The sequence below is a fragment of the Narcine bancroftii genome, chromosome 5 (assembly GCF_036971445.1).
Source record: "Narcine bancroftii isolate sNarBan1 chromosome 5, sNarBan1.hap1, whole genome shotgun sequence".
NCBI lineage: Eukaryota > Metazoa > Chordata > Chondrichthyes > Torpediniformes > Narcinidae > Narcine > Narcine bancroftii.
In genome coordinates this window covers 23,865,983-23,890,538 of record NC_091473.1, presented here as the reverse complement: position 1 = coordinate 23,890,538, position 24,556 = coordinate 23,865,983, and positions in this window count along the sequence as shown.

Here is a 24,556-nt window from a genome sequence, read left to right as displayed (position 1 = left end):
TTCAATAGCACTGCACTTGCGTCTGGGTAGAATAAAAACTTCTCTCCCCCTCCTATTCCACCGGACACTCCCCTCTAGCCTTCACAACAACCACCTGTAAGATCCTTACTCTATCCTGGTAGCTAAGGGGCCTTGTTTTGAGCGTGGTCATTGTTTTGGCCCAGAGGGGATGGGGGCGGGGTAAACGAGAGACCAGTGGGGTCATACTATTCTTAGATTTCCAATTAGTTCCCTCCCCAGTGTATCTGAGATCCACTTTTTCAGGAACTCCACCATGACTCTCTCCCCTTTCACCCCCACAATTTTATCCATATTCCTCCTGCTGATGTTTTCTAAAGTATCTATCTTCGCTCACATCTTTACCCTTTCTTGTGCATCCATTTCACTCTCTTATCCATTCTTTCTTGCACTCTCTCAATTCTCTTCTGTTTCAGATACTCTTTGTCAGACTTTCCACCCTTTCTTTGATTGCCCCTGCCACCAATGTCTTCAAAGTTCTTTTTATCTGGCCAATGGCCTCCATCAGGCCCTCTGCCTCCTTTGTCTGTCTTTCACCTCCCTGTAATGTCATTGAACTCTTTTGTTCTTCCTCCACCTCGCTTTCCAACTCCAGGCCATTCTCCCACGTTATTTTCCTGCCAAATGCTCTCTGGCCGTGCTGTTCCTGGAGTCCTCAGGCCTGAAACCTCAGACCTGACCTCTTTGCCAATTGAAGCGTCCTTACTAGGTAAGTCCTTGTCTTCAACTTTTTATTCCAGCCGTAGGTCTTCCTCTTTGCCACTGACTCCACTTCAATATGACTCTCCCAACCTTGGGGACCCCAACACTCCCATGCCCGACAAGGCTTCCATCACTGCCTGCATTGCTGTCCACTTCTTAGTTCAGTTCCCCTGACCTCTGGTCCCTGAACCTATGTTGCCATCAGCTCCTCCTTGACTAGGCCCCCACGACCCTGGGCCTCTGCATCAACTGCGCCAAACAGCATTCTCGTCACTTCGGTCGCAACCTTCCCTGGCCCCCTCAAGATCCAACCTTGTTGGGGGCCATCCTGTCTCTCCCTCCTAGGTGAGTCCCAGACCTTTGGGCTCTGTTGCCACTGCCACCACTGCCTACATCCTACTAGGCCTCTGGTCGGCCTCTCCATCTCCACCACATGGCAAGTCTCTTCCTCTGTCCTGTCTCTTCATTCTTTTTCCCATTTTTTTTTCTTTCCCATCTCTTTCCTCTATTTGTATTGTTGGTCGTCTTCCTTTTTGGGTTTTTTTAATTTTAGGAGATCTTCTTGTATCTATCCTTTATTCTCTTTTCCTTGGGGAGCTCTTTGGTCACCCGACAAACCCCTTGACATCATCTTCCCTGTCTCCCAAAATACATAATACTTCAACAAATTGACTTTTTTCCCCTCCCCAATTGCGGGACAGGCAGACACGATTGCAGCGGTTGCAAGGGAAAATTGGTTGGTTGGGGTTGGGTGTTGGGTTTTTCCTCCTTTGCCTTTTGTCAGTGAGGTGGGCTCTGCGGTCTTCTTCAAAGGAGGCTGCTGCCCGCCAAACTGTGAGGCGCCAAGATGCACGGTTTGAGGCGTTATCAGCCCACTGGCGGTGGTCAATGTGGCAGGCACCAAGAGATTTCTTTAGGCAGTCCTTGTACCTTTTCTTTGGTGCACCTCTGTCACGGTGGCCAGTGGAGAGCTCGCCATATAATACGATCTTGGGAAGGCGATGGTCCTCCATTCTGGAGACGTGACCCATCCAGCGCAGCTGGATCTTCAGCAGCGTGGACTCGATGCTGTCGACCTCTGCCATCTCGAGTACCTCGACGTTAGGGGTGTGAGCGCTCCAATGGATGTTGAGGATGGAGCGGAGACAACGCTGGTGGAAGCGTTCTAGGAGCCGTAGGTGGTGCCGGTAGAGGACCCATGATTCGGAGCCGAACAGGAGTGTGGGTATGACAACGGCTCTGTATACGCTTATCTTTGTGAGGTTTTTCAGTTGGTTGTTTTTCCAGACTCTTTTGTGTAGTCTTCCAAAGGCGCTATTTGCCTTGGCGAGTCTGTTGTCTATCTCATTGTCGATCCTTGCATCTGATGAAATGGTGCAGCCGAGATAGGTAAACTGGTTGACCGTTTTGAGTTTTGTGTGCCCGATGGAGATGTGGGGGGGCTGGTAGTCATGGTGGGGAGCTGGCTGATGGAGGACCTCAGTTTTCTTCAGGCTGACTTCCAGGCCAAACATTTTGGCAGTTTCCGCAAAGCAGGACGTCAAGCGCTGAAGAGCTGGCTCTGAATGGGCAACTAAAGCGGCATCATCTGCAAAGAGTAGTTCACGGACAAGTTTCTCTTGTGTCTTGGTGTGAGCTTGCAGGCGCCTCAGATTGAAGAGACTGCCATCCGTGCGGTACCGGATGTAAACAGCGTCTTCATTGTTGGGGTCTTTCATGGCTTGGATCAGCATCATGCTGAAGAAGATTTGGCCTAAAATTCCAGATGCCATCTGATATGATTAACTGTCTCAGCATGGATCTGTAATTGAAACCAAAGCTTTTTTTCCTCTGAACATTTGGTGTATTGCCTGTATTATGATTAAAGAAGTCCTACAACTTTTATCAAAATATGAATTTTATGAATATTTCACTTTTTAAGTGAAGGCAAGATGGACTGAAGGTGATCTTTGACAAAAGGTAAAGGTTCCATTATTGTTGCATAATGCTACATTTAGAATGTAACAAACATGAAATTTTTTAACTTTTGTCTACTGTAAGGCACCACTTTAACCAGCACCCCTCACAAAAACCTACAACACCTGGTGTTTCTATGTAGTCTCCCCTCCAAGTACTGACCAGGCCTGAGCCTGCTTAGCTTCTGAGATCAGACAATCTCAAGCATATACAGCCTATTAGGCTTCTTTTGTAGAAAGCAGAATGACCAAGAAATCCTCCTGGGAAATGCAATGTTTTACAACCCACCTATGCGCAGAGGCTGCTGGACATGTGTGCTGGTGTCAAACAGAAGGCCATCCCCATTTCAACAGCCCTTCTGTCCAATCTAGTTGCACCTTCATGACTTGTGCAGAAAGAGGATTTCACAAGAAATAAAATCTGGTTCTTAAAGAGGAGCCATTTTATCTGGCCAACTCATTTGACCTGAGGCATTTGGTCAAATGCATCTTGATGTCCCACAACTTAATTACATCCTTAACTCATGAAAAAACTCTCAAATCAAGATGCTGATTCCTGATGCTCGGATCCAGTCTTAAAATCCTGACCCATCCCTAACTTCCTCACCTCATCCTACACCTACTTCTCTGATCCATTCTGTGGACAAACCCTTTTCTCCTGTGGTTTGACCTTGTAACATTGAACTCAATCAGGGATTCATTTAAGGACTCTTAATTATTTTAATATTGCAGTCAGTTTGTTTACATTTCTTTTGTTTACATATGTACATGTACGTTTTTTTTGCACTACCAATAAGTGATGATTCTGCCTCGCCTGCAGGAAAAAGAATCTCAGGGTTTTGTATGATGTCATGATTGTACTCTGACAATAAATCTGAAATTATCAGCTGGAAGATGGGGCCAGCGAGAAGTGGGGGTTGGAAGGGGTGGACAGCTGTGGGGTAGATGGTGTTGGATGGGGAGTTGATATTCCTCTGTGATTCCAAAATTGCATTAAAACTGGTGATGCATCTTTGTGATTACAGATGAATTTCTTGGATGCTGTCTTTTCAGATCTTCTTTTGGTTAAGCTAAGGTCAGATAAGATAGGTCATGGAGACAGCAGCAAGGGAAGTGGCATGTTCTGAATGTAGGATGTTGGGAATCTGGGAGAGCACATTTCTCCCTGATGATGACACCTGAAGACTAAGTTAGGAGCTGGAGATGGATGAACTCTGGATCATTCAGGAGAAAGAGAGGGTGATGGATAGGAGCTTCAGAGAGAAAGTCACCCTGTAAAGTTAGGAGGTAGGTAGCTAAATGACTGTTTGAAGAGGGAAGGGGAATAGACAGTCAGCGCAGAGCACCCCTGTGGCCATTCCCCTCAAAAATCAGTATACTGTATTGGACGCTGTTGGGGGAGCAAGGAATGGTCTACCAGGGCAAGTCATAGGGATCATGTCTCTGGCACAGAATCTGGCTCTATTGCTCAGAAGGGAAGGGAGGAGAAGAGGAAAGTGATAGTGATTGGAGATTTCCTAGTTAGGTGAGGAGACTGAGGCTCCCAGAAGATATGCTCCCTCCCAGATGGCATTTAGGGATGTCTCTCAGGCAGGAGGGTGAGCAGCCAGATGTCATGGTCTATGTTGATACCAATGACATAAATAGGAGTAGGGATGAGGTCTTGAAGATGGAATATAAGGAGTTAGGAAGGAGGCTGAAAAGCAGGACCTCAAGACTGAAAATCTCGGTATTGCTGCTTGTACCACATGCTGGTGAAGGTAGGAATAGAAAGTTGTGGCCGATGAATGTATAGCTGAAGAGTTGATGCAGGGGGCATGGGTTCAGATTTTTTAGATCATTGTAATTTCTTCTGGGGAAGATCAGACCTGTACAAAAGGATGGGCTGCACCTGAACTGGAAAGGGACCAATATCCTGACGGGCAGGTTTACTAGAGCTGTTGGATAGAGTTTAAACTAGTTGGTAGGGGGATGGGAACCAGAATGTGAGTGCAAAGAATAGGGAAGAAGGTGAAAAGCATGATGTTCTGTGTTGTGAGTTTGTGCAATCAGTTGGCAGATTTGAAATGTGTCTATTTCAACGCAAGAAATAAAAGAGATGAACTTGGAGAATGGATCAAAACATGGAACTATGATGTCTGTTACAGAGACTTGGCTGGTGGAAGGACAGGATTGGCTGATGCAGGAAGTGGGGTTTAGGTACTTTAAAAGGAATAGGATGGGAGGTAAGAGTGAGGGGAAGTAGCATTACTGGTCAGGGATAGTATCATGACTATAGAAAGGGAGAATACTGCAGAGGGAGCATCTACTGAGTCAGTGTGGGTGAAAGTCAGAAATAAGGAAGCAATCGCTGTATTGCAAGTAGTCTATAGGCTTCCAAATAGCCCTTGGAGCATCAAAGGGCAGATTTGTAATGGTGCAGAAATTACAGGGCTGTTCTTATGGGAAACTTTAACTTCCCTAATATTGATTGGCATCTCCTTACTGTAAGAGGGATGGATGGGACAGATTTTTCAATTGTATCCAAGAAGAGTGGAGGAATAGCCATACTGGATCTACTTATGCATAATGAACCTGGTCAGGTGGCAGACCTCTTGGCAGGGGGAGCACTTTAGTGAGAGTGACCACAACTTCCTGAATTGTAGCATTGCTATAGATGAAGATAAAAGCAGAAAAAATGGGAAAGTGATTAATTGGGGTAGTGCTAATGAAATAAGGAGAGTAAATGGGGAACAGATTGTTATGGGGAGAAACCACAGAAGTAATGTGCAGGATGTTTAGGGACCACTTGTGCTGTGTACAGGATAGGTGTTCCCCATGAAAAAGGGAAAAGATGGTTTAAAAAAAGAGAACGGAGGTTGACAAAACAACTGAGGCAGAGAGTTAAGAAGGAGAAGGCAGCATACATTAGATTTAGGAAACTGGAAGGACCATGAGAATTATATGGTAGCCAAGAAGAAGCTTGAGGAAGGACTTGTTAGAGATTGAGGGTCTTGGCAAGTTGAATTAATGCAGAACCCCAATGCGTTCTATGTGTATGTGAAGAACAGGATGATAAGAATGAAGGTGGGGCTGCTAAAGGATAAAGGAGGCACCATGTGCCTGCTGGCGGAGGAGGTTGAGGAGGTCCTAAATGCTTTGCTTCAGTATCCACCAGAGAAAAGGACCTTGATAATGGTGAGAACATAACAAGCTTGTGTGCTGGACAATGTTGAGATTAGGAAGTGGAAATGTTGGATCATCTTAAATATATTAAGATTGACAGGGCTGGATGTGATATACCTCTGTGGGAACTGAGGGAAGAGATACTAGGAAATTAGCAATAATAGAGTCGTCCTTGGCCACAGGGAAGATGCTGGAGGATTGGAGAATGGCAAATGTGGTCCCCTTGTTTAAAAAGGAATAGGAAAAATCCTGGAAATTATGGACTGTTAAGTCTTATGTCAATTGTGGACGAGTTATTAGAGAGGATTAAGGATATGATATATAAGCATTTGGATAAGTACTGTTTACTAGAGGATAGTTAGCATGGCTTTATGAAGGGAAGGATATGTTCCACAGCCTAAATGAGTTTTTTTGAGGAGGTAACAAAAGAAATTGATGAGAGTAAGGTGGTAAATAAGGTCCATATGAATTTTAGTAAGGCATTTGACAATGTCTCCCATGAGAGACTCATTCAGAAAGTCACAAGGCAGGGGATCCATGGAATCTTGGTTGTGTGGATTAAAAATTGGCTTGCACGTAGAAAGAAGAGTAGTAATGGGTGGAAAGTATTCTGCTTGGAGATCAGTGAGTTCCACAGGGATATGTTCTGGGACCCCTGCTCTTTGTAATTACCAAGATAAAGAAGCAGAAGGATGGGTAAGAAAGTTTGCAGGTGATACAAAGTTTGGAGGACTTGTGGCTCATGCAAAAGATAGTGTGTAGGTGACAAAAGGATATAGACAAGATGCAGAATTTTGTGGTTAAGTTGAGAAGTCATGTTGCATCTCTACAAATCTGGTGAGGCCACACTTAGATTATTTTGTTTATTTCTGGTCACCTCATTATAGGAAGTATGTGGAAGCTATGGAGAGGGTGCAGATGAAATTTGCCAGGATGTTGCCTGGATTGGGAAACCAGTCTTATGAGGCAAGGTTAGCAGAGCTGGGACTTTTCTCTTTGGAGCGAAGAAGGATGAAAGGAAACTTAGTGGAGGTCTACAACATTATGACAGGCATAGATGAGGTGGACAGTCAGCACCTTTTTTTTCCAGACCAGGAATAGCCAATGCCAGGGGGCATCTGTACAAAGTGAAAGCAGGAAATTTTAGTGGAGACATCAGGGGTGTTTTTAAACAGAGTTGTGGATGCCAAGAATTCCTTTCCAGAGTGGTGGTAGAGGTTGAAACATTAGGGGCAATCAAGACTCTTTGACAGTAATATAGATGAAAGAAAAATAGAGGGCTATGAGGTAGGAAAGGTTTAGTATTTTTTCAGTAGATATATGTAGATCAGAACAACATCGAGGGCCGGTGGGTTGTGCTGTGCTGAAATGTTCTATGTTCTGTATTCGTATTCTATTTTCTATCGTAAGACCATGAGTCAGAAAGCAGGATGAAGATCAAGAATCTGGTTGTGTGGTGCCAGGACAACAATCTTGCTTTCAATTTCAATAAGATTCCACCTGCATTGAATTCGCCCATCGTTATTGAATGAAGATCTACCGGGACCAATGCCTGAAGAGGGCGCACAAAATCAGTGAACCGGTGCGGACACGAAAGGCCAACATGGCCTGTTTCCGCTCTTTATATGGTTAAATGTATATATTGAGCATGTTGTTGTTGTTGCAATTTCCCAATTGATATTGAATAGCAACTCCTCTCTGAGCTCACAGCTTGAAAATAAATTCATTGTTTTGCATTAATTATGAAAAGGTGAAGAATGTCTTCTGTTTAATTCCAACATGAGACAAAGCTCAGCATTTACACTTCTTATCCTGATGAGTTCATTTTACATTTCTTTTATCCAGTTAATACTCTTGACAGAGAAGTTTACATGTAGACAAATTCAACAAACACACTGAAAAATTAACGTACAGACACCATTTTTCAGCTTCTGGTCTTGCTAAAAAGCTAATGAATGTTATCATTTTGTGCTGCTGTCTTTGTATTGCTGTAAAATGAGTCGCACAGAGCATAATAGCAAAGTAATCCTGTACAGAGTTGTTTATTCACTCACGTATGTCTGTGGACCCCAAACATTGATTTTAGGTTGCCAGACTAATAGTGGCAAACAGCCACAAACTCAGAAATTGACACTTATGATGGGCAAGGGGGGTGGAGGGGGAAGAGACTTGGAGTGTGAGTCAGGTGGGCGAGAGACTGGCAGTGCGTTGGGAGGGGGTGGGCAGGAGACGGCAGTGCAACTGGGAGGGGGTGGGGGTGAATACGGCAGCACAATTCAGGTGGACTTAAATCTGGCTTTCCGAAATGCAGAAAAATCCAAAATTTGGAAAACACTGTTTCCCCCCCCCCCCCCCCCCAAAGGTTCTGGATAAAGGATTGTGTACCTGTATGTGGAGTCTAAAGGTCTTATAATAGGGAATGAGTCACAATATTCTGTTTTCCTACTTCTTGAATCATGACACATACGCATCTGTTCCGCGACTCAGCTGTCATGCAGTATGAAATCTTGGACCCCAACTACCATGTTCGAACAAGGTTTTACTGTACTTTCAAATGCCTTAATGATCATTGGTGTCATGTGAAGTCTGGATCTCCTTGTGGAACGGTAGTTCACTGAAAAAGAGTGTGGAAATTACTGACTTGTGAAATAATGTTGATTTTTTTTTGCTGTAGGTTTCCATGGGGGGTGGGGATAGGGATGCTGGACAAAATGATGGTGGACCAAAGTTAAAGAATTCGATGCATGTTACATTCTAAATGTAGGATTGTGTGACAATAATGGAACCTTGCCTTTGTATACAGTATTTAGTACTGTACTGTACATTCAATCTATCATGGCTCCCAAGCATGGCAAAGTCAGTGCTTGTGATTGCAGTGGCAGCAAGAAGCAAAGGAGAAGTATCAATATGGAAATGAAACAAAAGGTTATTAAGCAACACAAAGGTAGAAAAACAGTGAATGCTTTGCTTGCAATTTAAGCACGTCGCACTCGACCATCATGACGATCCTCAAAAACAAAGAAAAATATCTCCAAGTTGTTAAAGGATCAGGTCCACTGAAAGGTTCAAGGCTAACGAAAATGTGGGAGTGACCTACATCAGATATGAAGAAATTGCTAATCACGTTGATTGAGGACCAAACACAAAAATGAGCACAAAGCTTGTTCCAGATGCTTGAAGAAAAAGCCGAACCAGACTATGGTATCGAGTTTAGTGCGAGCTCTGGATGGTTCAGGCATTTCAAACAATGTTTTTCCACTGCATAACGTTAAAGTGAGTGGTGAGTCTGTGAGTGCCGATGTGAAGGCAGCAGAAGAATTTGTTGAAATCTTAGATAAACTAATTGTAGAGGGACGTTATTTACCCCAGCAAATTTTTAATATGGACAAAACCTTATTCTGGAAGCAAATACCTGAAAGGACCTTCATCCATAAGGAGACCAAGTTAATGCCAGGCTTTAAGGCTTTTAAAGACAGAGTGACAGTGTTGATAGGAGGCAGTGTTGCTGACGACAAGTTAAGGGCATTTCTTATTTGGCAAAGTGAAAACCCCAGGGCTTTCAAGAATATTACAAGAGCAATAAGAAGTCCTGGATGAAACAAATGCTGTTTTCGGATGCTCTTCTCGATTGTTATGCCAGTAAAATGGAAAAGTACTGCTTGGAAGAATCCATACCTTTCAAAATTTTGCTAATTGTAGACAATGCTCCAGGACATCTTTCCCCCCCCCCCCCCCCCACCCCTTTCATTAGTGACCTCCACCCCAACATCAAACACCACCTCTTTAATCCAGCCACTGATCCATCACTAACAACTGCAAACGGGCTGGCTGGCAGCGGCCAGTGGCTGCAGCCAACAAAGGCACACATGACCTGTTTCGATGAAATGTGTCCCATGTGCATCCGTTGGCTGCGGTTTCAAACGAGTTCATTACATGTCACAAATACTTGCTGTCTTTAGGTGACCTCCTTCAATGTAATAGTGGAGTTATTTAACGTTTTAGTATTAATGAAGTAAAATTCAAGTAGTACAAATAAAATTATTAAAAATTCCAAATCGTACAACTCAATACTGATAAATTTTGCAATTTATTGAAAAAAAAATCTTTATATAGGCATCCTGGTAAAGTCAATAGAGGACATAGAACAAAATCATTAAATACATAGCATGTCCTGTGTATACGGACACCTGGAAACCTTACCAAAGAGTGCATGAATGGCATATGGAAAATAATACTGAAGTGGTATGTTGATGACTTTAAGGGATTGAAAAAGATGATGAGATTGCAAAAATTAATAGAGCTGTTGTCGACATGGTAAGCCACAACCTGAACCAAGACATAAATGATGAGCACATTGAAGAATCCCTAGAGGTGGTTCACTGTCATTCAAATAATTACAATACACAGAACCAATGAAAGCCTTACTTGCTGCAGCTTCCCAGTTATATAAAAATACACTAACGTAAATTTCTGTAAGCCTAATGAAGGTACAATGTTGACAAAAAAATATTTCAAAGGTAGAAATATAAAACCATCTACAGAACCTACTTAAAAAGATATTAACAATAATACTGAGCTTATTGTCATATACATGGTGAAATGCACATACAGTTGCTAAACCACCACTTCATGAAGTAAATCTTTTACAGAGTGCATAACATGAATTAAAAAGGGACAATAATTACAAAAGATAGATCATAACTATTCAAAGTGAGGCTAGTGCAAGAAAAAAAGTGACCTTTTGGGGTATTGGAGCAGTCCATGACCAGTGTAACAAGGGAAGGTTCAAGAGCCTGATTGATGATTTTATTACTATCCAATTGTACAAGTACAATGTGATTAAACATCATGCTCTGCTCCACTTTGCTTCCAAAACATGCAAACACATACAGACATAATACACATACAGACGATACATATGTAGGATGTATATACTGTGCAAAAATAAATAATTGCTGAATTAATAGTCGTCTCAGAGCGTTTGCATGAGCAGTTCATCAGTCACTAAGCAGTCTCACTGCCTGTGGGAAGAAACTGTTCCTCAGCCAGGTGGTTATGACTCTGACACTTCTATCTCTTCCCAAAGGGAGGAGCTGAAAGATGCTGTGTGCGGGGTGCTAGGGGTCCTCAATAATTTTGCAAGCCCTTTTCAAGCAATGATCTTTGTAGATCATGTTGATGGTGAGAGGGAAACTCCTGAGATCCATGCTGCTGCTCTTATTGTCCTGTGGGTTGTCATCTGATCCAGTTCACTGCAGCAACCATATCACACTGTGATACTGCTGGCCCGATCATTCTCGATAGAGCTGCTGAAGAAATTTGACAGGATGGTGGCCGGTCGCTTTGCCCACCTCAGTCTTTTCAGGAAGTGCAGTTTCTGTTACACTTTCCTGACAAGTGAGGAGATTTTGTGTGTCCAGGATAGATCACTTAAGTGGACTCCATGGAACTTGGTGCTCTCTACTCTCTCCACTACAAAACTATGAAGGTGTTGTGGAGGGTGATTGTCCCTGGTCCTCCTGAAGTCCACAATCATCTTCTTTGTTTTAACAATGTTGAGACTCCCGTTGTTATTCTTGCTCCATATCATGAGATTATCCACCTCTTCTTAGTAGTGTGATTCATCATTGTTGCTGATAAGGCCAACTACTGTCTGGTCATCTGCCAACAATGACTGTTTAAGCTGGGACTGGTGTTGCAGTCATTGGTTAGTAGCGTGAACAGGAGTGGGCTGAGCACAACAGCTCTGAGATGCACCAGTGCTCAGCATGAGGGTGCTCAACATTCTGCTGCCGAACCGGACAGACTGTGGTCTTTTCGTTAGGACACTGATTTCCAACCAGTGGGACGTTGGCCACAGCATGTTCCTATGTGTGCCATGGAGATTTCCCAATCCACTGAAGTTAAGGTGGCTCTGAGGTCATGTCTCGGTCCTCCTGGGTGACCTTGGTTGGGGTGGCAAGCAATCTGCCATTGGGATTAATGAGGTCATGCTAGCTTGGCACTCAACGCTCAGTCACAGTTCCTATCAGAACTCCACACAAGACAAATTCAGATTGATTCAGAAGTGTGATTTTTTTTTTCCTGTCTTCTTACTGCTGCTGTTCTTCACTTCAGTCAAGACTCGAGGCTCCTGTTTATAAACTAAGACACGCAATCTATTTCTCCTCTAAAATTGGAGATAAATTATTTTAGCAAAAACTTTCATTGAAGATTTAGCCTGGATGGGATTATATACCTGTTGGATATATTACAAGTTTACTTGGCTATTGCAAGCAAATGACCTTTAACGTTCAAGGAAATTGTAATTGGAAGACGAGGAGCAAGGGACTCAGGAGAGCTGTAAGTGTCAGGAACAGAGGGCAATTTAAAGGTTAATCAGAATGGTGATTGATGGGAGTGAGTACTACAGATAAGGGGCAGTGACAAATTAAAAAAAAAGAGGAAGCTCAAGTGGAGTGGCCAGTGTGTGAGTAGCTCAGGGTAGGAGTGGGACTTTGAGGCTTTAGATCATGAGGCTTCTGCAAGCAGAGGCTGAGGACGAGCTTATTTCCAGTAATTTAAGGCCAGGTAAAACTTTGCATTTAAACAAATAATAGTTAGTGTAGATGGTAGCTCGGGCAGTGGAATACTCGGAATGTGGGATGTGGGAAATCTGGGAGAGTACAATTATTACTGATGATAACACCTACAAGAGGAGCATCCAGCAGCTCCTTGGCGACCAAGTTCGGGAAATGGAGCTAAACTCCGGATCATTTGGGAGACAGGCAATGATAGAGAGGAGCTTCGGGGAGACAGTCACCCCCAAGTCAGGAGGCAGGTAGCTGGGTGAATGTTAGGAGAGGGAAGTGGAATAGGCAAACAGTGCAGGAGGCCCCTGTGGCTGTTCCCCTCAAAAATGAGTGTACCATTTTGAGACGGTGAGGGTAGAAATGATCTACTAGGTAAAAAGTTGCAACCGTCACATTTCTGACACAGACACTGGCCCCTTGGCTCAGAAGGAAAGGGGGGGAAAGGGGAGGGCTCATTGGTTAGGCAAACGGATAGGAGATTCTGTGAACAAGATTCAGGATCTTGTATGTTGCCATCCAGATGCCAGGTTCAGGGAGGTCTCTAAATTGAGTTCACAGCGTTCTGGAGGGGCAGGGTTTTGTGGTCTACACAACGACCAATGGCATAGGTAGGAGTAGGGATGAGGTCCTGAGAAGCAAATATAGGAAGTTATGCAAGATGTTAAAAGGCAGGACCTCAAATGTGGTAATCTCAGGATTGTTGCCTGTACCACCCATGAGAGGAGGTAAGAATAGGAAGTTTTGGCAGATGATTGTGTGGCTGAGGATTTGGTGAAGGGGTTCATATTTCTGGATCATTGTGGTCTCTTCTGGGAAAGGTCTGAGCTGCACAAAAAGGACATCACCTGAACTGGAAAGAGACCAATATCCTGTTGGGCAGGTTTGCTAGAGCTGATGGGAGGTTTTAAATTTGTGTGGCAGGGAGGTGGGAACCATCATGTGAATGCAGGAAATAGGGCAGAAGGTCAAAAGTTTGATGCTATATGTTCAGAGTTTGTGAGAAGGACAGATGGGGCAAAATATAAATGGTTATTTAGACGGTTTTAAATGTATCTATTTTGGTGATAGGAGTATTAGGAATAAAGGAGATGAACTTTGAGCATGGATTAGTACATGGAACTTCAATGTTGTGGCTGGTGGAAGGGCAGGATTGGCTGATGCAGGAAGTGGGGTTTAGGTGTTTTAAAAGGAATAGGTTGGGAGGTAAGGGTGGGAGGAAGTAGCATTACTGGTCAGGGATAGTATCATGACTGTAGAAAGAGAGAATACTGCAGAGGGAGTGTCTACTGAGTCAGTGTGGGTGGAAGTCAGAAATAAGAAGGGAGCAATCACTGTGCTGGGAGTAGTCCATAGGCTCCCAAATAGCTCTTGGGGAAATCAAGGGCTGATTTGTAATGGTGCAGATATTATAGGGTGTTATGGGAGACTTTAACTTCCCTAATATTGACTGGCATCTCCTTACTTTGAGGGATAGATGGGGAAAGATTTGTCAGGTGTATCCGAGGATTCCTGACACAGTATGTGGACAAGCTGATGAGAGGAATGATCATAATGGATCTAATTCTGGGTAATGAACCTGGTCAGGTGACGGACCACTCGATGAATGAGCATTTTGATGAGAGTGACCACAACTCCCTGAGCGTTAGCATGGCTATGGATAAGGATAAAAGCAGACAAAATGGGAAAATGTTCAATTGGGGAAAGGATAATTATGATGGGATGAGGCAGGAACTAGTGAAAGTAAATTGGAAACGGATGATCAAGGGAGAAAGCACAGAGTTAATGTGGAGGAAGTTTAGGGACCACATATGCTGTGTTCCAGATTGGTTTGTCCCACTAGGACAGGGAAAAGATGGTAGGAAAAGGGAACCATGGTTGACGAAACAGGTGAAACAGAAAGTCAAGAGGAAGAAGGAGGCATACATTAGATTTAGGAAGTAGAAAGGGCTCATGAGAAGTATATGGTAGCCAGGAATGTGCTTAAGTAAGGACTTAGGAGAGCACAAAGGGTGCATGAGAAGGCCTTGACATTTAGGATTAAGGAGAACCCCAAGGCATTTTATGTGTATGTGAAGAACAGATGGATGATGAGAATAAAGGTGGGGCCACTAAATGATAAAGGAGGTACCATGTGCCTGGAGGTGGAGGAGATTGGGGATGTCCTAAATAAATACTTTGCTTCAGTATTCATCAGAGAAAAGGTCCTTGATCACAGTGAGGTTAGAATAGAAATGGTTGTGTGCTGGATGATGTTGGGATTATGGAAATGGAAGTGTTGGATCTTGTTAAAAACATTAAGATTAATAAGTCCCTGGGGCCAGATGCGACATACCCCAGGTAGCTGTGGGAAAGGAGGGAAGAGATTGGCAATGATCTTTGAGTCCTGCTTGGTCACAGGGGAGATGCTGGAAGATTGGAGAATGGCAAGTGTGGTTCCCTTGTTTTTTTTAAAAAAAAGGAAATGGGCAGAATATTGGGAATTATGGACTGGTAAGTCTTACATCAGTTGTGGGCAAATTAATGGAGAGGATTCTTAAGGATAGAATTCATGAGCATTTGGAAAAGTCCAGACTATTTGAGGATAGTCAGCCTGGTTTTGTGAAGGGAAGGTTGTGCTCCACAAGCCTAATTGAGTTCTATTGAGTAGCTAACAAAATGAATTGAAGGTAGGGAGGTATATGTGGTCAATATGGATTTTAGTAAGGCATTTGATGAGGTCCCCCATGAGACACTCATACAGAAAGTCATGAGGCAGTGGATCCACAGAACCTTGGTGGTATGGATTAAAAATTGGCTTGATTGTAAAAAACAGAGAGTCGTAATAGAAGGAAAGTATTCTGCCTGGAATTCAGTTCCACAGGGATATTTTCTGGGACACCTGCTCTTTGTAATTACTTACATGAAATAGAAGGATGGGTAAGAAAGTTTGCATGTGATACAAAGTTTGGAGGAGTTGTGGGTAGTGCTGAAGGTAGTCGTCAGTTACAAAAAGATTTAGACAGGATGTCGAGTTGTGTGGAAAAGTGGTTGATGGAGTCCAACTCAGATAAGTGTTAGGTGATTCATTTTGGAGATCATATCAGAAGTTGTCGGCAGGATAACCAACAGCAATGAGGAAGTGTACAGGAGGGAGACAGAGCAGCTCGTTGAGTGGTGCCACAACAACAATCTTGTACTCAATATTGGCAAAACTAAAGAGATAAATATGGGCTTCCAAAGGAAGTCAGGGGCACATGACCCAGTCCTCATCAAGGTCTCAGTAGTGGAGATAGTCAAGAAATTCAAATTCCTGGGTGTCAGCATCTCTGAGTATCTGTCCTGGAGCCTCCTTGTTGATGCAATCACGGAGAAGGTTCGCCAACAGTTATACTTTGCGAAGATTTAGGAGATTTGGTATGTCACTGAAGACTTTTGAAAATTTATACAGGTGTACCATGGAGAGCATACTGGCATCACTGTCTGGGTTGGAGGCACCAAATCTCAGGACAAGGATAAAGCCACAAAACTGCATTGAAGAGGAGGCAAATCTCAGGTGTGCATTATCTATAGCAGAACCAAGGATGTGGAAACTGCTGAATAAACATCAGGAACAGGGATCTCATTAAAGTGGCTTGAATTTTTATTTTGATTGAGGGTTTTTATGTTCAGAGTATGCTTGCAATATTTTTGGTTCTTTAAAATTGTTAAATAAAATATTTTAAATTAGATAAAGATGTATTTCTTACAAAGGTGCCTTTGACTTGAAAGTATTGCTCATTCATTGCCACTAGTGAGCCATAGAATGCTAGGCCAGGAAGGGTCTTAGACTGAAAAAGGTTTAGAACCACTGCGTTAGGAAGTCCAGAACTCAGTTGCAGTGTTGAGTCCCAGCGAGGACAGCTTCTCCACCAGCCTCTAGGGAATGATCATATTAAATGCTGAGGTTTTGTTCTTGATGCACCATCGATAATCACAAAAGACTGAAGTTATGAAACTGATAGGCTTTTAACTCTAGACTGGAACAGCCGTCAACCTCGTTGACTGATCAAGGCAGAGTGGAATGGGGAGCATGCAAAGGGGCTATGGGAAGGATCAGTCTCAGGAGGCGAGTCCAACTGGTATCAACTAATCATAGCATAACAGTGGTTTACCACAGTCCTCTTGGTGAGTCAGGCCGGAGTGGAGGGACAAGGCTATCGCATCGTCTTTTGAACGGTTCCATCTGTCGGCAAATTGAAATGAGTCCAGTGTCTCTGGGAGGTGCTCTTTAATGTGTCCCATCACCAGATCCTCGAAGCATTTCATAATACTGGAGGTCAGTGCCACTGAGCAGTAGTTGTTGAGGCCTGTACTCAGTTGCAAAGTTGTAAATGAACTGTTCTTGAACTTAAAGATGCTGGTCTCCAGATTCCTCCCATCTTCCAAAAAAAAATACAGTTTTGGGAGATTAATTGGGTGATGTGGGTTTCAATGCCTGGAATCGTATTGTAAATAAATTTTAAAATTTATTTTAATTTGAAAGAAATCTAGCATGTTCACCATGTCATCTTAAATAGAGTTGCAATGATGAATGGCTTTGAGCTGGATCATCAATTGGAGATGGACAATATTTGCCAGTATTTCCACATCCTTTCAACAAATTCATTTTAAAAAAAAAAGAACTTTCTTTATAAAGAACTGTAGAGGAAGCAAATCGTCCTTGATTTGAGGGATTAGTGAGGAAGATACTGCACTCTATTTGTGTATTTGAATCTCACAGAGGCAGAGCAGGTTGTCTTGCCGTGGAACTTGTTAATTCTTCAATAAAATGACAATATAAAATCCATTGTTGTATTTTTGCAGAATCTTACCAGTGATATTGTGTTTCAGCTGACTGTACTTTCATAACACAAAAAAATGTAAGCTTTCATTTTAAGTGTATAATTTTCATATGTACTCATCAAAAAGACTATTCTGTGAGCCAGGACAAAGCTCACTTTGAACTGAAAGCATAATGTATGCATCAGATTAATGTTAATTCATGCAAGACAGTAAAATTAGACAAATCTAATTTAGCTTAAATGCGAGTGGCATTAGCGCACAGTTGAAGATCATCTCCTTCCTTCCTGTTATATGAAATAAAACACCTAACATGCTTCAGGCAAGAGAGAGTTCCTTTTTTTTGAACATGTTGTGAAGTTTCAATCATTGTAATTTAACATAGGAAGGCCAGTAACTCCAGGTATGGTTTTAAAATTCATCTAGATTATTATTCTTCGAGAATTATACATTGATTTATCACAATTTGTTTGTGCATAGATTAGATGATGGAATTTATTGTTACAAGCTTAATTTGAGGGAATTATTCCAAAAGGCCCAGCTTTTTCCACTGCCTTTCCAACAGCTGTACAAATTGCAAAACATAAAATGAACTCAACACAAGAAAACTGACAAGATTTGAAACTTATGGTTGAAGAACAAGTCAAAATAATTTTGTCTGTCAAAATTTATGGTCATGAACAAGTCGTTTTAGTGCAGATGTTCATATGATAAACCATCTTACAACGTTATATATTTTTTTTAAATGCAGAAAAAGTAAGGCAGTGTCGTTGGTTCATTGATTATTCAGGGATTCAGGGGAAGAAGCTGTTGTGTCGTTGAGTGCTGTAGTTTAGTTTATTGTCATCTGATTGCACAAGTACAACCTGATGAAGTAGCATTCTCTGGTCCTCAGTGCAAAACACACAAACACATAACTAGACATGACAACACTTAGAGACAAACAATACATATGTAGGACAATTCTTCATATATATAAATAAATATTGCATCATGAATATGAGAGTCTCAGATGGTTAATGTGAGCAGTTCCTTTGGTCATTCAGTATTCTGACTGTCCATGGGAAGATGTTCCTCAGCCTGGTTGTGCAGGCTCTGATACTCCTGAATCTCTTTCCCAAAGGGAGCAGCTGAAAGATGCTGTGTGCGGGGTGGAAGGGGTCCTCAATGATTTTGCACACCCTCTTCAGACAACGGTCCTGGTAGATCATGTAGAGAGGGGGATGGAATCCTCTTTGCTGCTCTGATGGTCTGGTGGATTGACCTCTGATACATTTCTCGGCAGCAATTGTATCACACTGTGATGCAGCTGGCCAGGACGCTCTTAATAGAACTCCTGTAGAAGGATGACATAATGGTGCCCAGTAGCCTTGCCCACTTCAGTCTTCTCAGAAAGTGCAGTTATTGTTGCTTATTAGTGAATCATAAACATAGCTGTTTACCTGATTAATATGAATGTTGTTCTCCCTTATCCTAAGAAAGTGTTGCGTGTCATGAGATTACAGAGGCTATTTTACCCACCCTGGAAATTTTGCACTTCTCACAGCATTATTTACAAGAAGAGCAGGGGAGCTAATCCTCAGTGGTCTAGCCAATATATATTATTCAAAACACATCACAAAATTTGACCAACTGATCCTTATTACATATGGAATTTTGCTGTGTGCAAATTGCTGCTGGGTTACTGACAACATAGCTCCAAAATATTAAGAACTTGGAGACCTGAAGATATGAAGCCATTTTTACTCATGCAAATTCTTTTTACTGAAAGATACCATTCCACAATGAAATGAACTCAATGTAAATGTAATCAAATTATGCCATTTTGACATAAATGAAAAGAAAACTCTTTAATCAGAGGGTGAGAAGTATCTGGAATAAATTTTGTGACATGTTCATGACAATAAATTCTGATTTTTAATTTTGAATTCTCTCTTATCAACAGCTGTGGAACGAGTCACAGTTCATTAAAAGCAGTACATTTCTAGATATTAAAGGAATAGAATTCGGGGATGATGAGGAAAATGAGGTTAAGTTAGAAGATCAGCTTGATATTTTCAAATGACAAAGCAGACTTGAAAGGCAAGAAGGGCTACACATGCTTCTAATTTGTATATTTTTATAATGCCATGATTTTTATCTCAAAATGGATGGCTTAAAAATTACTGTTACCTCCAAGGGCCATTGGTTGCATAGCAGAGACATCAAAGTGGCATCAATGCAGGGTTGACGTTGAAGAGTGAAGTTTCCATCTTAAATTGAATTTGGCCACCGTCAGTGATTCTGGCAGCGAAGCCATGGCTGGAATCATCTCAGGTAGTCCCAGTGTCTTTTAGCTGTCAACTGTCTTTTTGGTTTGGCATGGTGGGTAATATGGTGAAGCTGAGACCTTGTCTTGGATACCGTTCATTGATGGCATGGTGTTCCATCAGAGATAACACATCATAAACTGAAACATATGCTACTTCCTTTTATTTAATAGATTAAGTTTATTTGTTACATTATACCTGCAACAATTAGAACCATTCTTTTGAGAGCAGTCTAACAGGTTAACTCTAACATGCATGCAGCCATGTAAAGTAGAAGAGTAAAAGCATAATTACGGAGTATTAAGTTACAATGGAAAAATAAATAAATTAGTACAAATCAAAGGCCACATGAGAGCTTTGTGGTGGGGTCTATTCAGGAGCCTGATGGCTGCAGGGCAGAAATGGTCTTTCAGCCTGATGGTACACATTTTCACACAATGGGAAGAGGGAGAAGAGAGCATGTCTGGGATGTACTTTGGCTGCCTATCCAAGGCAGCAGGATATGTAGATGGAATCCACGGTGGTGATGGGGTAAGGTGGGGTGGGGGAGGCGCATTGATGGTCTGAGCTACATTCACTACTTTCTGCAGCACCTTCCGATCTGGTGCATATATGCATTCGGAAATGATGCACCTGGTGAATATGCATCTGGAAGTTGTTGAGGATTGCATAGTGGTTAAATTGTTGGACTAGAAGTGCAAATGTTGGACCATTGATGCAAAGATCGGAGTTGAATCCCAGATAGCAGCTGGTGAATTTAGATGTAATGTCATAATTATATAGTTTAAGAAAATAAAGTAAAACCCCTGGTAACTGGCACCTACGGGGATTGGAAGATACCAGTTGCTTGAGGCCTACTCTTACAATGCATTAAGAATAAACTGTTCAAAAGACAAAAATACTACTCTTTACTTACACTGAACAAACTTCACTTGCATGAATATAAAAACCCTTAAAGCATTTTACTTTATTTTCAGTCACATTCTTTGAAAACATTTAACCATTGCTACATCTGCAAGTGTTTCCTCCCTCCACAGAGCCACCTGAAAGATGAACAATAACTTTATAATCTGCCCCCTTGTAGTACAAATAAAAGCTCTCATGACTGGAGGAGGAACACACACTTTTATTTGTTTATAGCAAAAGAAAAAGTCTTACAAGGGTCTTCGGTAAGGCGGAAAACCTGGGTTATATGTGGGTAGATGGGAGAGGAGCCAGCCATCTGCACGACCTATCACTAGTGAATCTCAGATTACTGCACCCCTCCCCCAAGTTTACAGATAGACCCTGATTAACTTAGTTTAAAGATTCAGATGTATTCAGGCTATTTGGCTTCTGTTAATAATTTATTAATAAAGATAAAGACTTTTACTAAGTCGCGATAAGAAGACAATGTAAGAGAGTCATCTCAATGGTGAGTGGCATCAACCAGCTCTTCATCCTGGGTGACGCCATTTTGTTCAAACACAACTTTATTCAAACTTTATTTAAACAGCGGCTACAAGCAAAGTACAAATAAAGCACACTGCTGGCTGAATATTTGCTTCCCACCTTCACTAATGGTTTATGTGTTACTTTAGAGAATATTTACTTTTACAATTTTAAACTTTTATTTAATCTTTATTTATTCTTATTTATTTTCATATTTTATTTATTTACCTTGATTTTCTTTGTTGGTTGCTTGAATTCTAGATAACATATTTTACTGTATAATGGCGTTTATAATGCTTCAGAATCCAGTTGTTTTAACAATCAATCAGATTCACGAATGTCCTTTCAAGCTGAGACTGAATCACTGATCTACAGGCTTTTATTCACAATGAACAAGGACCTCATCCTGTGCCATGACCCAGGCTTTCTGGGGAAGGGTCAGGGTGTCAGAGGCTTTATACAAAGTCAAAAGAGGGAGGGGCCACAGGTGCAGTCACAGGTCGGGGAAGAGCCAGGTAATCAGGAATACAATACAGTACAGCAGTTCACCACTTTTATCCCTTTTTTTAAAATTGTCCGACAGGGTGATGTGGGGCATAAAATCTTACAGGTTAAGCTGGTCCCGTGGCTTGATCTTCAGGAGGAGCGCCGGTTGTGGGGCTGTTGCTGGAACCGCTGTCTCGTCCTGGAACTCCAGTGCTGTCGACTTGCTCGGCCAGAGTGACTGGGATTTGGGAGGATGCAGCGGTACAAACTGTGCGTGTGGAAGGGCAGGTGGTGTTGGGTGGTGGGTGTACTTGGGGGCCCCCGCATGCGCGAGGTCCTGGATGGAAACCATTTCCTCACGCCCATCCAGGTAGGTAACATACGCGTATTGGGGGTTTTCATAGAGGAGCTGAACCCTTTTGATCAGGGGGTCGGTTTTATGCCCCTCGTGTTTTCATAGCTGGATCAGCCTCGAAGACATCAGCAAAGGGGGTAGGGTGGTCCTCCTGGAGACCTCCCAGAGAAGGAGAAAATTCTTTTGTGAGGGGTAGCGTTGGTGGCAGTACATAGCAGAGATCAAGTGGCATGGAGCTCCTCTGGAAGGACCTCCTGCCAGTGAGAGACAGGCAATCCCCTGGACTTTAGGGCAAGAAGGATGGCCTTCCACACAGTGCCATTCTCTCTCTCTCTACCTGACCATTTCCCTGGGGGTTATAACTTTTGCTCCTGCTGGAGCAAACCCACGCAAAACCCCTGGCCAGCAGGAATTGGTGCAGCTCGTCGTTCATAAATGAGGACCCCCAGTCACTGTAGATGTATGAGCAATACCCAAACAGGATGAACAGGTAATACAGGGCCCCAACGACTGTGATGCTGATCACGTCAGGGCAGGGGATGGCAAATTCGAACTGCGAATACTCATCAATAACCATAAGGAAGTATGTATTGCTGTTGGTGGAGGGAAGGGGGCCCTTGAAGTCCATGTTCAGGCGCTTAAAGGGGTGCGTGGTTTTTATCAGGTGCGCCCTGTCCGTTTGGTAAAAATGAGGCTTGCACTCCGCACAGACCCTGCAGACCCTGGTCATGTCTCTGACATCCCCAATGGAGTATGGCAGATTTCAAGATTTGATAAAGTGAAAAAGAATCTTGTGACTCAGGGGTGGCAGAGGTAATTGTGGAGGGCTTTGAGGCGATCCACCTATGTGCTGGCACATGTCCCTTATGAAAGGGCATCTGAGAGGTCGTTGAGCTTCCCCGGCTGGTACAGGATGTCGTAATTGAAAGTGGAGAGCTCGTTCTTTTTCTTACCCTGCTGTTTATTTGTACGTGAATGACACAGCCCGTTGGTCTGTGAGCAGGGTAAAATGTCTGCCGGCCAGGTTGTGCCTCCAGTGCTGTACTGCCTCAACTGTCACCTGAGCCACCTTCACTATAGAGGAGTGTTGGAGTTCGGGGGCCTCAAGGATGTAGGAGAAAAAGGCAATGGGGCAGCCTACCTGATTAAGAGTGGCAGCCAGGGGGAAATCGGATGCATCGCTCTCCACCTGGAAGGGGGCAGATTTGTCCACAGCATGCGTTGCAACTTTTTCTATGTCCTCCTTTGTGCGGCAGAAAGAGGTGAACCTGATAAGGGAGCGGGCTTTATCCGCATAATTTGGAACCCACTGGGTGTAATAAGAACCCCAAGCACCTTTTCAGGGACTTGAAGCTGTGGGGAAGGGGGAGGTCTAGCGGGGCCGCATGCAGTCGGGGTTGGGGCCAATGTCCCCATTCTCCATGGCGCAGCCAATAATTGCCAGTTGGGTAGTGCGGAAAACACATTTATCCTTATGGTACATCAGATTCAGGCATTTGGCGGTGGTGAGGAATTTCTGGAGATTCGCGTTATGATCTTGCAGTTCCTGGCTGCAAATCATGATGTTATCCAAATATGCGAAGATGGTGTGTGGATCGTTTTGGTCTACTATCTGGTCCATCTCCCATTGGAAGATGGAAACGCTATTAGTGACACTGAAGGGGACACTGAGGAAGTGGTGGAGGCGCGTCCTCCTCAAAAGCTCTATACTGGTGATCCTTAGGTCTTTTGTAGAGCATACACTATACAGAGTGATTTGATGATGCAGGTGAGGGGGTATGCATCTGCCCTTGACCACCACTACCTGAGCTCTCCAGGAGCTGGTGCTGGCCTCGATAATCCCCTAGTCCTGGAGTTATCGTAACTCCGCCGTGATAAACACCGAACTGTATCGTCTGCTTCTTGTTGTGACTCGCTTACAGGTGGGGTGAGATTGGCAAACAACGGTGGGGAGGGGTTGATGTGGAGTGCAGAGAGACTGTGTGTCAATTGGGCCAGGGGTGGGGTGAACGGCCAGTTAGGAAACTGTGGGTTGCCGACCATAAGGGGTGGGAGAGAGCAGCCACATTGCATAGTAATGCTCTTTAAATGGCATTGGAAGTCTAGCCCCAACAGTAGTGGCATGCAGAGCTGAGGCATAATGAAGAGCTTAAAGTCTCTCTATGTTGTGCCCTGCACGGTCGGTGTCACTGTTGTGTAGCTGTGGATTTCTGTGCAGTGAGACTTTGAGGCTAGGCCGACTTTGTAGGCAACCGGTTTAGCCTAAAGGGAGTAGCATTGGACAGTGTCTGAATGAGTAAAGCTCTCGGTGATCCCACTGTCGAAAAGGCATTTAGTCCATCATGGAGAGGGCGAGTTGGTGAGGCCAGGATCAGTCCGTGGTCCGATCCACGCTGAGTCTCCTTCCGAGGGCATAATGTCAGTGCCCACACGGCATCATGGGTCTCCCTGGAAGTTGGCGGCATCCAAGATGGTGGTCCCCATGTTGTCACGTTGTCTCTGGAAGATGCCAGCATCCAAGAAGGCGGTTGCCTTGCTGTGCACGCGGTGGCGCTGGGGCTGGAGGGCTGTGATCGGCATAATCTTGCATAGTGGCCCTTCTTTCTTCACTTGGAGCAGTCGTGTCTCTTGCCAGACTGTGTTTTCAGTGGGGGGGGGGAGCTTTGCCTGGCCGTGGAAGTAGCACTTTGGGTTCTCCTGGGAGACAGCGGCTGTGGTAGGCTTGTTAATCAAGTGCAGTAGCGGACCGGTGACCTGTAGACCTGC